Consider the following 14,519-nt stretch of genomic DNA (forward strand, 5'->3'; position numbering starts at 1 on the left):
GCACTGGAGTGATCGCTGGGCTCAGGCTGGCTGTGCTGTCACCCCCTGGTCCAGACCAGGTCCCCTGTCATGGCAGGCTTCCTAAAGGGGGGTGGCAATGTAAATGGGAGGGAAGTGCTGGCAGTGGAGGAGCGTGGCCATGGGACTCCTGGACAAGGTAAGTGCTGGCGCCGAGGGTCCCGCAGAGAACGTGCCGTGCGGAGCGTGGGGCCATCGTAGCCGGGCAGAGACCACGGAACATCGGGCCCTTGGAGAGAATGGAGAATGGAGGGTGGTGGGCAGGGCCGAGGGGAAGGAGGGAGGTGCTGGGAGGAGACGCATCAACGGACCGTCTCTTCATCCATGGACCGGCACTGCTACCCCCTACACCCAAGACTGACCTCCCCCCAACCCCGTCCTCACTCAGAGGATTCTCATTCTCCTTTCCCGAGGACGGGGCCCGCCTCCCCCAGGGGTCCAACCGCACACACCACTTCTCTTGACAGTTCGTCTAGATCCCCAACTTGCAGTCATCCTGGGACCCACCACACTCCAGAGCATCTTCCAGAATGGCCTGGAGGATCCTGACCCCGTGATGCGGGTCACCAGTCTCCAGGCCCTCACGAGCCAATCCTTGAATCCAGAAAAGGTGAGCTGCCAAGGGTCTGCCCCCTCTGCCCCAGAGCCCAGAGCCCAGAGCCCAGCTTGCGGGAGCCAGGGCGGGGAGATTTCAGCCCAATATCTCCTTGGAGAGGGCTCGGGTCGGGGCAGGAGGCTGACTTGGGCGAAAGTCCTTCTCTACCCCGGTCTCTCCTCTCTGGATGAAGCCAGTCTCCTCCCTTTCTCACATGTCCATAACTAACCTTGGCAGGAAGAAGCAGAGTGGTGTACTGAGCAGCAGCATGGCGTAGTGGATAGTGCAGGGGCCTGGGAGTCAGAAGGTCACGGGTTCCAATCCCAGCTCCGTCACTCGTCTGCCGACGTGATGCCGGGCAAGTCACCGCCCTTCTCTCTGTATCTCAGTTACCTCATCTGTGAAATAGGGATTGAGACCATGAGCCCCACGGGGGACAGGGACTGTGTTCAACCTGATTTGCTGGTATCCATCCCGGGGCTGAGTATAGTGCCTGGCTGAGAGTAAGCGCTGAACGAATGCCATCGTCATTACCATTATCATTATTAGCAGCCTCAACTCATCCCTTTCATTCAAGCCACATACTCAATCTGTCACTAAATCCTGTCGGTCCTTCCATTACGTCTCTAAAATCCAGCCTTTCCTCTACATCCAAACTGCAACAACTTGATCCGGCCACTCATCCTTTCCTGCCCTGACTAGTAGATTAGCCTCCTTGCTGACTTCCCTCCCTCCTGCCTCTCCCCTCTCCAGTCCACCCTTCACTCTCCAGCCCAAATCATTTTCCAAGAAAAACGGTTCCCTCCATTCTTCACAAACCTCCGATGGCGGACCATCCAGGGATGGGGCAACCATTTTAGTTTCTCGGGCATGGAGAGAGAAAAGTAGAGTGAGGCTTTAAAAATGATAATCTGGGCAGCAAATTCAGTATTCACTGACTACTCCTCTCTGTTGTCCGGATCATTTGTCTTCAAAGAAGTTCAGGCCATGTTTCCCCACTCCTCGGGAAACTCCAGCGATTGCCATACACCTCCACATAACGCATTAGCTCCTTGCCGTTGGGCTTATAGCAGTCAATCTCCTTGCCCCCTCCTACCTCAACTCGCTATTCTCCTGCTATAACTCAGCCCACACGTTCCGTTCCTCTAACGTTAACCTTCTGACTGTACCTAGAGCTCGTTTCTCTCTCGCTGCCAACCACTCACCCGCATTCTACTTCTGGCCTGGAATGCCCTCCCTCCTCAAATCTGACAGTTACTCTCTCCCCTTTCCTAGCTTTATTGAAGGCACATCTCCTTCAAGAGACCTTCCCTGACTATGCCCTCCTTTCCTCATCTCCCTCTCCATTCTGCATCACCCTGACTTGCTTCCTTCATTCATTCATTCATGGGTGATATAAACTCTAAGTGACATTTTGCGTCCACTCTGAAACTCCTTTAGTCAAGAGGAGTTTCCCTGGGCCAAATTACACTTGCATTCAGACCCACGGATTCAGTCAGAGCAAACTAAAAGAAGGAGCGTGGACCTGGCAATCAGAACATCTGGGTTCTTATTCTAGCTCCACCATTTGACTACGGTGTGATCTGGGAAACGTCACTTCAAGTTAAAGTTTTGGTGGGGGCTACTGTGGTGTGGGAGTTGATTAGGGAGCAATAAAAGAGCAGAAAAGAGAGGAATTATAGGTGAATTATTGTATGAAAACCCTCTGCGTCCCTGTGTTCCAACTATCATCCCACATCCGTAATGCCGTTACTTTCAAAACTCCATAGACAGTAGCAGGCGGCGGCTGCCTTCACCACTCCACCAGCTCTTTTCTTGACTGATTAAAATTCGTTTTTTAATGATTTCATGCCAACAAGATTGTGCCCTAGAAGGGCACCAGTCCCACCTCAGAACCAAATCCAACAAGGTCTTTTCTATCTTAATCTTCCTTCATTTCTCCACTGCGTTAGATAGGGTGATTCATTCCCTCCTCTTTGAAGCACTCTGAGATCTTGGATTCACTCACCTGGTCCTCAACTGGTTGTCTGCTGGGGTCCGGCAACACTCTTCTATCTCCATCGACATCATCCTCAGTATCGTCGGAGTGGATAGAGCACGGGCCTGGGATTCAGAAGGTCCGCCGCTCATCTGCTGCGTGGCTTTGGGCAGGTCACGTCACTTTTCTGGGCGTCGGTGACCTCATCTGTAAAATGGGGATTAAGACTGTGAACCCTCTGCTGGACAGGGACTGGGTCCCACCCAAGAGGCTGGTATCCCCTGCAGCGCTTAGTACGGTCCCTGGCACATGGTAGGTATTTAATACCATAATCATTATCATTATCCTTATCATTGTTTGAGGACTTACTGTTTGCAGAGTACTGTGTGCAGGGCTTCTCCTCTAGCACAGCCTTAAGCAGGCTAAGGATAGAGTAGCAGCGTGAGATCCTGGCCACTCCTCCAACAGCAGACCCCTATAGCCCGCTGCCCGTGAAAGGATCAGCCCACCCCAAATGCCACCCAAGCTTCCCAGGAGGACACGGAGAAGTCCCAGAGGGGCCCAACGCTTCCCAACCTTTAGAATGTTGGGAAGATTGTGACAGTTGGGACCGTTTGACAGTTGGGACCGTTGGACTCTGAACAGCCCCAACGGATCTGGAACTGTCCTTTGAGCTGTGATGCTCTTTTGTTCTCATCTCAAATGTTGGCCTTTATTTTTCAATGTTATTTTGGCATTTTCATGTCTTTTCATTTATCCAATGCCAAACCCTTCCTACCAGCACATACCAAGGAGCAGAGCGGTGGCTACAGCAGGAGCACCTCTGTGAGGGGCAGCTCCACACTTCCCCCATATTGGGTTTTTCTCTTTTCAGGCCTCTGCCGACCGCCTGACCGCAGTTCAGGGGAAAGCCTTAACTGGAAGGTGCTGGCCAGAATAATAATAATCATCATCATTATTATATTACTTGTCAAGTGCTTACTCTGTTCCAAGCACCATTTTCAACGCTGGGGTAGATACAAGGTAGTCAGGTTGGACACAGTCCATGTGCCACACAGGGCTCACACTCTTAATCTCCAGCTCCCCAAGGTCACCCCTCCCCTTCTCCAACTCCTCCCCTAACCCTCTCCTCTATTTTACCATCCTTCCCAGCAGTATCTTCAGAGGAGATCTCCTTCCTCCTCGCAAGTGCCACCCCCTCCACCTGTGCTTCCGACCCCATTCCCGCTTATCCTATAAAATCGATCGCCCCTTCCCTTCTTCGCTCCTTAACTCCAAACTTCAAATACTAACTCTCCAACAGCTTTTTCCACTCTGCCTACAAATATGCCCATGTCTCTGCCATCCTGAAAAGAACCCCTCTCTTGACCCCACTGCCCCTTCCAGTTATCACCCTAACTCCCTCCTACCCTTCTTTTCCAAACTCCTAGAACGAGTCATCTACACTCGCTGCCTTCAATTCCTCAACTCCAACTCTCTCCTGGACCCCCCCCCCAATCTGGCTTCTGTCTCCTCCACTCCACCGAAACTGCCCTCTCAAACGTCACACATGACATCCCTCTCGCCAAATCCAATGGCTCCTACTTGATCCTAATCATCCTCGACCTCTCAGCTGCCTTTGACACTGTCGACCATCCCCTTCTCCGGAACACATTATTCAACCTTGGTTTCACGGACTCCGTCCTCTCTCGGTTCTCCTCTTATCTCTCTGGCCGTTCATTCTCAGTCTCCTTCGCGGGCTCTCCTCCCCCTCCCATGTCCTAACTGTAGGGGTTCTTGGAGGGACATTTCTTGGTGTCCTTCTGTTCTCCATCTACACTCACTTCCTTGGTGAACTCATTCGCTCCCCTGGCTTCAGCTATCATCTCTAAGCAGATGACACTCAAATCTCCATCTCCTCCCCTGTTCTCTCTCCATCCCTCCAGGCTCGTATCTCCTCCTCCTGCCTTCAGGACATTTCCACCTGGATGTCTGCTCGTCACCTAAAACTCTACATATCCAAGACTCAGCTCCTTATCTTCCCTCCCAAATCCCGTCCTCTCCCTGACTTTCCCGTCACTGTGGACGGCACTACCATCCTTCCCGTCTCACAGCCCCGCAACCTCGGTGTCATCCTCGACTCTGCTCTCTCACTAACCTCACACATTCAATCCGTCACCAGAACCTGCCGGTCTCACCTTCACACCATCGCCAAGATACACCCTTTTCTTTCCATCCAAACTGGTACCTTGCTGGTATAATCTCTCATAATACCCCCACTGGATTATTACATCAGTCTCCTCTGTTCTCCCATCCTACTGTCTCTCCCCGCTTCAGTCTATACTTCACTCCGCTGCCCGGATAATCTTTCTACAGAAATGCTCTGGGCATGTCACTCCCCTCCTCAAATACCTCCAGTGGTTGCCTATCAACCTTTGCATGAAGCAAAAACTCCTCCACTCTTGGCTTCAGAGCTCTCCATCCCTTTGCCCCCTCTTACCTCACCTCCCTTCTCTCATTCTACAGCCCACCCCGCACACTCCGCTCCTCTGCTGCTAACCTCCTCACTGGACCTCGTTCTCGCTGTCCCTTGGTCGATCCCTGGCCCGTGTCCTACCACTGACCTGGAATGTCCTCCCTTCTCACATCTGCCGAACTAACTCTCTTCCCCTCTTCAAAGCCCTACTGAGAGCTCACCACTTCCAAAAGGCCTTACCAGATTGAGCCCTCCCTTTACCTCTGCCCCTTCTTCCCTTCCATTCACCCCTACTCCCTCCCTCTGATCTTCCCCCTCCCCCTCCCCACAGCACTTGTGTATATTTGCATATATTCTTTATTACTCTATTTAGTTTATTAATGCTGTATATATATCTATGATTCTATTTATCCATTCTGAAGGTCTCCCCCTATCAGAATGTGAGCCCGTTGGGCTGGGATGGTCTCTGCCAGCTGCCTCTTTCCTCCTGACTTCAAGACACCTCCACTCGGATGGGCTCCCATCATTTCAAACTCGATAGGTCTAAAACAGAACATTTTATCCTTCTGCCAAACTGGGTCCTCCCCAGAGTTTCCCATCATTGTAGATGGCACTACCCTCCTTCCTGTCTCACAAGCCTGTAACCTTGATGTCATCTCTGACTCCTCTCATTCAACATGCATATTCAATCCATCACTAGATCCTGTCTGTTCTACCTTCACAACATCCTCTCTATCTAAACTGCTATCACATCAATCCAATCACCTAACCTTTCTCACCTTGATGACTATACCGACCTCCATGTTGACCACCCTGCCTCTTGTCTCTCTCCACTCCAGTCCATACTTGATTCATTCATTCATTTATGAATTCAGTCATATTTACTGAGCGCTACCTGTGTGCAGAGTAACGTACTAAGTGCTTGCAAAGTACAATTTGGCCACCAAGAGAGACAATCCCTGCCAAACAATGGGCTCACAGCCTAAAAGGGGGAGACATCAAAACATAAGCAGTAGTCAGGCATCAATACCATCAAAATAGATGTAGAGTAATAAATCATACATACAAATATAGACAAGTGCTGTGGGGAGGGGAAGGGGGTAGAGCAGAGGGAGGGAGTCGAGGCGCTGGGCGGGGGAAGAGAGGAAAAGGGGGACTAAGTCTGGGAAGGCCTCCTGGAGGAGGTGAGCTTTCTCCCCAAGACTTAGAACAGTCCTTGGCACATCTTAATAATAGCTGCAGTTTGGGGATAAGGGGAATAGCAGAAGCGGCAAGAGGAGCCAAGCAGCTTCTCTCAGAGCAAGGGTCGGGGTAGAGGAATTTCCAGGCTGAGTCTGTGCATCCTCCCTACAGAACCCGAGCTCCCAAAGGAGCTTCTCTTCTCCCAGTAGTACTGACCGGCCATGACTGAGTTCTTACTCCAACTCTTTCTGGCCCCCATCACCCAGGACCACATTGTGCTGGAGCTGGACCCACCGGGGGCCAGGAGCAGGAGGCCAGAGAGCTCATGGGGCCCTCAGCCTGTGGAAGTGAGTGGAGCAGGGGATGGGACAGGGAAGGTTGGCTGAGAGTAGAGACATTGGAGAGGCTGGCAGCTGAAGACCAGTCAGGCCATCGGGGTCTGTACTGTGGGGAGGGCTCAGGGCCAGCTGCTGGGAGGAAACTCATTGAGCCTCTTCTATGGGGAGGATCTCAGGCTTGACGCTGGCCTGCCACCAGCAGTTGGCATAAATGACATCGGCAGGAATGGTTAGCATCTTCAGGGTCGGCCTGGGGTAGGGGAGTGGGTTGTTGGACTAGGGACAGCAAGGAGGGGGCTCTGGGAGCTGAACAAGGCTCTTTGGGAGCTTTGGAAGAGGCTGTGGACCAGCTCTAGAACCTCTTCTTCTTCAGGTTGGGGGAGTGGAGAAACAGTCAGAGGCTTCTTCCTGACAGCTGAACTCTGGGCAACTGATAGACCGTGACCCCTCCCAACCACTTAGTATGAGCCTTGAGGCCCTGGAGGGGCTCCCCTCCAGCCACGACTGCTGGAGGATATTTAGCCTTAGAACTGCAGGGTGGGTGAGACCTTTTCTCATCTCTGGAGACCTTCCAGGAGGCCGTGGTCCAGGTACCAGAGAGCTGGGGCTCAGGGGTCTCTTGGAGGATGGAGCAGGGGGAGGGGGTGGGCAGGCAGATCATCATCAAGAAAACTTGGCCTGGCCCTTCCCCACATGACCTCCAGTTTTCTAGCTCAGGGGCTCCTGGGCAACTCCCTGGGCTTAGGCTGGCTGGGGTGTCTTCCCCAGGACCTCAGTCCAGGACAGATCCCCCCGTCATGGGTGACCCCCTCCCTACTCACCCCGTGTGTCTTCCTCAGGATGGAGCCCAAGGGCACGCTGCTGCCCCAGCCCTCCTAGGAGCCATGGCTCACCACAGGGCAGAGGAGGAGCTAATCTGTCTCTGGCAGGAGCGGAGCTGTCGTCTCCTTCCTGTCCACAGCCTCATAAAGGATAGAGACCCCAACATGAGGATGGCGAGCTTCATGCCATCTGCAGTTCCCGCCTTCCCCAAACCCCTCCCAGCTCATCTTTACCTCCCTCAGTTCCTGATCCCAGCTTCTCCGACCCGCAGACCCTGACTCTGGCTTTCCATTCTCAGACAGCCAGTCTCACCACCTGCTGCCTTGAACAGTGCCTGAGTGGGAGCACATCTGATTGGGAAGTAGGGAGATTAGGCAGCCTGATACTGTGAGCCCATTGTTGGGTAGGGATTGTCTCTATCTGTCGCCAAACTGGACATTCCAAGCGCTTAGTACTGTGCTCTGCGCATAGTAAATGTGCTCTGCGCATATAATACGATTGAATGAATGAATGATACACAGTCTGGCTGGCCAGGATGGGGAATCCCAGGACAATGCCCTCTCCACCTCCCTCTGTTCTGTCCTCTACCTTTTTCCCCACTCATCTCCCTTTCTCTCTTTTCCCTCTCCTTCTAAACCCCCTTCCTCTCCTCCTATTTCACTTTCTCCTTGTTCTTTTTTTTCAAGTACTTCCTTTCAGTCTGGCTTTACCTCTCTTAATCCCTGGACTCTCTGGCTGGAAGGGGAGGGAAAGGACTCCTTGGAAATCCCCATGGTGCAGTCGAAGAGACTGGGTACTGACTGGGAAGGGCCACCCAGGTCCTCACAAGCTTTCCCCTCCATCATTTCAGAAGATTTAAAAACTACCCCTCGGTCTGAATCTGCCAGTTTGTCAGCTCTTCACAGGTGAAGGAGAGTCATTGTTGAGGAGTACCAGCCTGAGGGAGATGAGGATGAAGACAGACAACAGACACGTAGCATAGTTGGGGTTAGAACCCAGGTCCTTCTGACTTCCAGGCCCATGCCCTATTCCCTAGGCCACAGTTTTTCTCTTCCCTGATCAAGTATTGAGAAATCCCCCTTAGTCCAGGGAGATCTAGCTCCATTTATGGCTGAATAGGTATACTTGTAATTTTGTGCTTGGTAAACTCTGAAAACAGATTTTTGTCCAGGCCTGATAAATTGCATATCTTTGAAAATCAGTGGGAAATTGCTTTCAAACATAATACCTTGAGCCTCTGAGTTTAGATGTGTATGCATATCCCTACAACCTCATATATTGATTGAATACATGTATATATATATATGTATATATGTATATATACACACACACATATACGTGTGTGTGTGTGTGTGTGTATGCTTGCTTTTCATTCAATAAGTCAGAGTGTGAGGCAAAGGCCCCAGACAGCAACCACAAGGCTCAACCACTCCATGGGCAGCCTCACTGACATTACACCATACTCCCAGAAACTACTGGGACATCCCAACCAGAGAGGGCAGGAAAAGGGGCAGAGAGGCTTTTCCATCCCCCACGAGGGGCACGGTAGCAGCCTCACCCACACGGCAGAGGACCGGCGGGTTAAGACGACGGAGGCAGTGAGGCCTGGGGCAGAGATCACCTGCCCACAGACACTCAGAGAGCATAGAGAAGGCCCCCAGGACACAGGGATGAAGTCTGCAGGCCCCCGATACCCCTGAGCTGTTTGGAAAATGGGGGAGGGAAGGGGCTGGGCAGTGCTAACCCCTTCCCGGCTATCACGGTCAACAGGGTTCAGAGATGTGGCCCAGCCCTACGAGAGGCCAATTGTGATCCATCAGTGATGTCACAGCGGGACTAGGAGAGGTCTGCCCGGCTTGGGGACGGGAGAGCTTTTGTGAGGGGTTGGAGACCGAGAGAGCGGAGGTGGTAGTGGTGGTGGTGGGGGTGGAGATATAACAGTGGTGGTTTGGTGGTGGTTTGTTTTGTGGGAGAGCGAGAGTAGATTGTAGTTGTGAGAGAGGCGAGAGGAGGATTTTGGGTTTTGGTGCTGGGAGTGTGGTTTTGACTGGTTGAAGGAGAGGGTGTTGTAGAGGAGGTTACTGTAAGGAGAGGGTGTGAACTAGTTAGCGGGATGCCTCATCCCAGAGGGTGAGTCTGTCTTTCTGTCCGAAGGGCCCTGGCGCCGTCGGCTGGGAGGGCCCGGAGGGAGCAAATCCAGAGGGAGGCGTCTGGGGTCTAGATTGGGCCCAGAAGGAAAATGTGTACAGAAAAGCAAAGAGGGGGCAAGGGGAAGAAAGGCAGCACTGGCAGTGGGGTGGGAAGGACAGAAGTCCTTCCCTGCTGCTTTGCAGGTGGGGAGAAGGGAGGGATGGGGGACAGGAGCGGAGGGCTCAGGGACGCGCAGTCATCCCGCCCCAGGAGCCTCGCTCTGCTTCTATCCCCATCCCTAACTAGTCCCCCTCTCCCTGTCCTCCAGAAAATTTTCCTGATGGGAGAGACTCCCAGGGAGGGGAGCAACCTGCGCTTGGTCCATAAGATCATAAGGAGAGTGTTTTTTACTCGCATCGTCCAGGTCACCCCAGCACCTGGGGTGGCAGAAATCAACAAGCAAGTACAAGAGAGAGGTGAGGAGCCAGAGGGTGGGGGCAGAGAGGCCAGGGGATGCGGGGGAGAGATTCCGTCTATCCCGCCGCTGACCCCTCACCCATATCCTGCCCCCGGCCTGGAATGCCCCTTCTCCCTCAGACGATTACTTGCCCACCATTCAAAGCCTTACTGAATCCACATCTCCTCCAAGATGCCTTCCCTGACTAAGCCCTCCTTTCCTCTTCTCCCACTCCTTTCTGCGTTACCCTGACTCGATCCCTTTATTCATCCCTCCTTCCAGCCCCACGGCACTTTATGTACATCTCTGCTATTTATTACTGTATTCATTTATTTGTTTGTTTATTTATTCATATTAATGTTTGTCTCCTCCTCTGGACTGTAAGCACACTGTGGGGAGGGAATGTGTCATCTTATTGTTGTATTGTACTGTCCTAAGCACTTAGTACAGTGGTCTGGAGACAGTAAGTGCTCAATCAATACAACTGAAGGAATGAATGAGCGAATGAATGAAACACCCTCCGATCCAGCTTTCACAGCGAGGTTTCCCTCTCTCAGAACGCTGCTTCCGGTACATCCTTTACGAGCTCCGTGGGATCCAGGCCGAAGACGATCTCCCGGTAAGAACGCACTCCCCGGCGGCCCAGATTTCACCTCCTCTTTCCGGCTAGACCCACTCTGGGACTGAGCCGCTCGAGGGCCCAGGGACCCTGAGGGACATCACCACCGTCATCAGAATAAATTATTGAGACAGAGCAAAGTCCAAAGTAAAACGAGAAGGTAGCATTTCTGCCCTCTGGGAGTTAATCTAAAGGAGGAGACCTAGCAGGCACAGTAACAGTAGGAACACAGAGGAAAACCTAAACATGTCCTGGACACCCAAAGAAAGGCAATAATGAATAAATAAGTCTCGCATGTCTTCCCGCCTTCAAGGCATCTCTACTAGGCTGTCCCGCCGATTCCTTAAACTTAACACGTCCAGAAAAGAACTCCTTACCTTCCCACCCAAACTCTGTCCTCCCCCCGTCTTACCCATCGCCGTTGACGGTATGACCATCCTTCCGGCCTTACAAACCTGAAACATCAGAGTTATCCTCGCCTCAGCTCTCTCATTTAACTCACACGTTGGATCTAGGTCCGTTCAACGACAAATCCTATGAGAGCAACACACAACTTCACCAAAATAAACCCTTTCCTCTCCATCCAAACTGCTACCATATTCATCCCAGCACTTATCCTATTCCACTCGGATCACTCTATCAGTCTCTTTGCCGGCCTCCCCAGCTCCCGACTCTCCCCGCTTGTCTCTACTTAACTCTGCTACCCAGATGATTTTTCTACAAAAGCGTTCCGTCCCTAGTACTCCCCTATTGTTCAAACCAGCGTTTGACTCTGAGTAAGTGTGTGACAAATATCACAATTATTCTCATTCTGGAATTATAGCTGGAATACGATTTCCAGGTAGAATCTACAGCTCTCTAGTTCAGTCCCTCTCAAGTCAAAGCAAACTCTCAGAGAGACAGTCCCAGTACGAAGTGGCGTTCCCGCTCGGTTTTCAAACCCCGGGGATTTTCACCGCTCCATGTCTGAATTGGGATTTGTCTTCTCTCCCCAACCCACTGCGTGGATTCAACTCACTTCCAGCTGCCTAGGATGGGTGAGAGGGTTCGTGGGAGGAGCTGGACTGAGCCCGGCCCTCTGTCACCCTGTTGCCCTCCAGGTGGCCAACCTCGGGAGGACTATGTACCTACACATCCACTCCTCCCGCACCCTGGCCTGGAAGACCCTCTTCCTGAAAGTCCTGACCCTGCTCACCTGCCACCATCCTCAGGCCACGGTGCTGCTTTTACTAGAGCACTCGCTGCCCCTGGACGGGTACACCCCGCCCCACTGCTGGCCGGGTATAGAGAGATCCCAGCCGGGCCGGCCCCAGATGGGCCCACTCCAGATCCCTCCTTCGCGACTGCCTGCCCCAACTTTTCTCCCTGAGAGGGCCTGATCCCAGAGAGAGGGGCCCAGGTTGCCGGGAGTCATCTTGGAGACTACGGTGACCTCCGAGAGTCATCTTCTGGATCATTGAGTCCCCTAGCCGAGCTCCACCATTCCTGTATCCCAGACGCCTGATTCAAGGGGTGGACGGGCTCTGGCTCCTAGGGGTTGGGCAGAGTCGGGGTCACGAGGGAAGGCTCAGTCCAGGTTGTGACCTCCGCAGACGGGCCCTGGAAGTTTGGAGAGCCTTGGGAGCCAACGCCCATCTGGCCTCCCACGTGCTCGGGACGCTGACGTCCCGGATACTGGAGAGACCGACAGTGGGAGTCAGCGACCGTGCTGCCTGGGACAGGCACAGCCTGGAGTCCATTGCGGTGAGTCCCTGGCCCGGCCCCGGAGGGAGGGGGCGAGGGGCAGGGCTGAGCCAGAGCAGAGGGTCCCTTCCATTGTGGCCTCTCACCCCGAACCCTGCCCCTGTACCCCTGTGACTCCATCGTTTAGTTCTCTGGCTGGGCGGTGAAGTGGCTTCTGGGATCGATGGGAAGAGTGTCCTCCCGTGAACTGGGGTTCCAGAGGCCTGGGCCACGGGATCGAAACTCAACCTGGCCTCTGCCCTTCCCTGCCTATGATCTCGGGTTCCAGAGGGACCTTGGGTTCAGGTCAGAGGGGACAGTGGAATAAGCCCAGCAGCTCCTCCGAGAGCAAGCTGGGTGGCATGGGGGAGCTCCAGGCCAAGGCCGCGTGTACTCCCCACAGGCCACCAACGTCGTGTATGAGCTCCTGTTTGCTCGGGAGTACTCCGGGGCCGTGTTCCAGTTCTTCCCTCGGCTCTTCCTGGCCCTCATCACCCAGGTGCACTATGTGCTGGAGCTGGGCCTGCGGGCGGACCGGGAGCAGGAGGTCGGAGACCCCACCGTGCCTTCCGTCCTCGGACCCTGGAGGTGAGCGGAGAAGGGAAGTGGGGCAGGAGAGGGTGGTCCACGGGCCTGCGGGTGTGGCTGCAGCCACAGCCTGATGTGGCGGGTTGTTTCTGCTGAAGCAGGGGATAGGGGCTGGGCCCAGTTCTCGGGGTAACTGTTGGCAGGGACCAAGCGATGGGGGCAGTATTCATTCATTCATTCAATCAATCGTATTTATTGAGCGCTTACTGTGTGCAGAGCACTGTACTAAGCGCTTGGAGTTTACAGTTGGGCAACAGATAGAGACAATCCCTGCTCACCAATGGGCTCACAGTCTAAAACAGGGAGACAGGCAGCAAAACAAAACAAGTAGTCAGGCAGTAGTGTCGACTTGGTGGGTGGAAGAGGCTGGTGGACATTTTGTGGGCTGCGATGGCTCTAACTTCCACTCTTCCATTCACTTCCACTTCCACTCGGTGCTCTGTGGATGGTCGATGGGGCCGCTGAGGTAGGGAGGAAGGTTTGCTGCCGTTGCCTTGAAACGGGTACAAAGCGGTAGGGAAAAAAGGCGGCCAACACAACTGGGCCACAGTTTCCGCTCTGAGCAGGAAAGGGGCCTGGGGAAGTTGGATCCCAGACTGAGGGAGCGCCGAGTGGTGGGCAGGACAAGAGGATGCTGTGGGGCCCGGGCGGTCCCCGCTGTTCCGGATTCTGGGCCCGGCAGGATTTGGGAATTGGCAATTGGTGGGGCTGTGGGGTGCCAGCGGGGGCGGGGCTGGGGGTGGGGGGCGGCTCTGATGTGTCCCAGTCTTCAGGTTGGGGAGGTCTGTCACAGTCAAGGTCTTTTGCGTGACATCCTCAAGTCCATTTACCTAACAGCCGCCTTCCCCTCCCCTGCCCCCTCGGCTGCTCCTCAGGACCTCTCTGGAGGCCCTGAAGGGGCTTCTCTCCAGCCAGGACTGCTGGAAGACATTCACGTCCTTGGAGCTGCAGGACGGCTGGGACCTGTTCTCATGCCTGGAGACCTTCCAGGAGGGCGTGGTCCTGCTAGCCAGGTGAAGGGGAGCTGAAGGACGAGGTTCTCCGGGGAGATGGGCCTGAGGAGAGGGGGCTGGCAAGAGGAGCCGCATCAGGAGACCTCCGGCCTGGCCCTTCCCTGTCCCGAGGTCTGGTTTCCCAGCGCGGGGGCTCCCAGGCAACACTCTGGGCTCAGGCTGGCTGTGCTGTCTCCCCCAGGACAATGGTCCAGAACAGGTGCCCCGTCGTCGGTGACCTCCTGACGGCGGTGGCGACTTTGCTGCCGGGGATGGGCCGGCAGGGACGGAGCATTGCCGTGGGCCTCCTGGCCGAGGTGAGTGCCAGTGCCATAAGGCCCTCGGAGACCGTGCCAGGCCGAGAGCGGGGCCGCCGGAGCCAGACAGGGACCGTGGAGCCCCGGACACCAGGACACACCGTGGGGCGGGGCTGGGACCGGGCAGGTTTCGGGGGGGAGGAGGGAGGAGCCGGGAGGAGCCGATCCTTGGCTTCGACTCTTCCTCTGCGGACGGCACTCCCCCTACCGCACCAGTCAGCCTCCATCCTCTCTCGGGAATCCTCGTTCCCCTTCCCCGAAGGGCCCGCCTCCCCCGGCGATCTATCCATATACGTTTCTCTCGGC

The sequence above is a fragment of the Ornithorhynchus anatinus genome, chromosome 2 (genome assembly GCF_004115215.2).
Source record: "Ornithorhynchus anatinus isolate Pmale09 chromosome 2, mOrnAna1.pri.v4, whole genome shotgun sequence".
NCBI lineage: Eukaryota > Metazoa > Chordata > Mammalia > Monotremata > Ornithorhynchidae > Ornithorhynchus > Ornithorhynchus anatinus.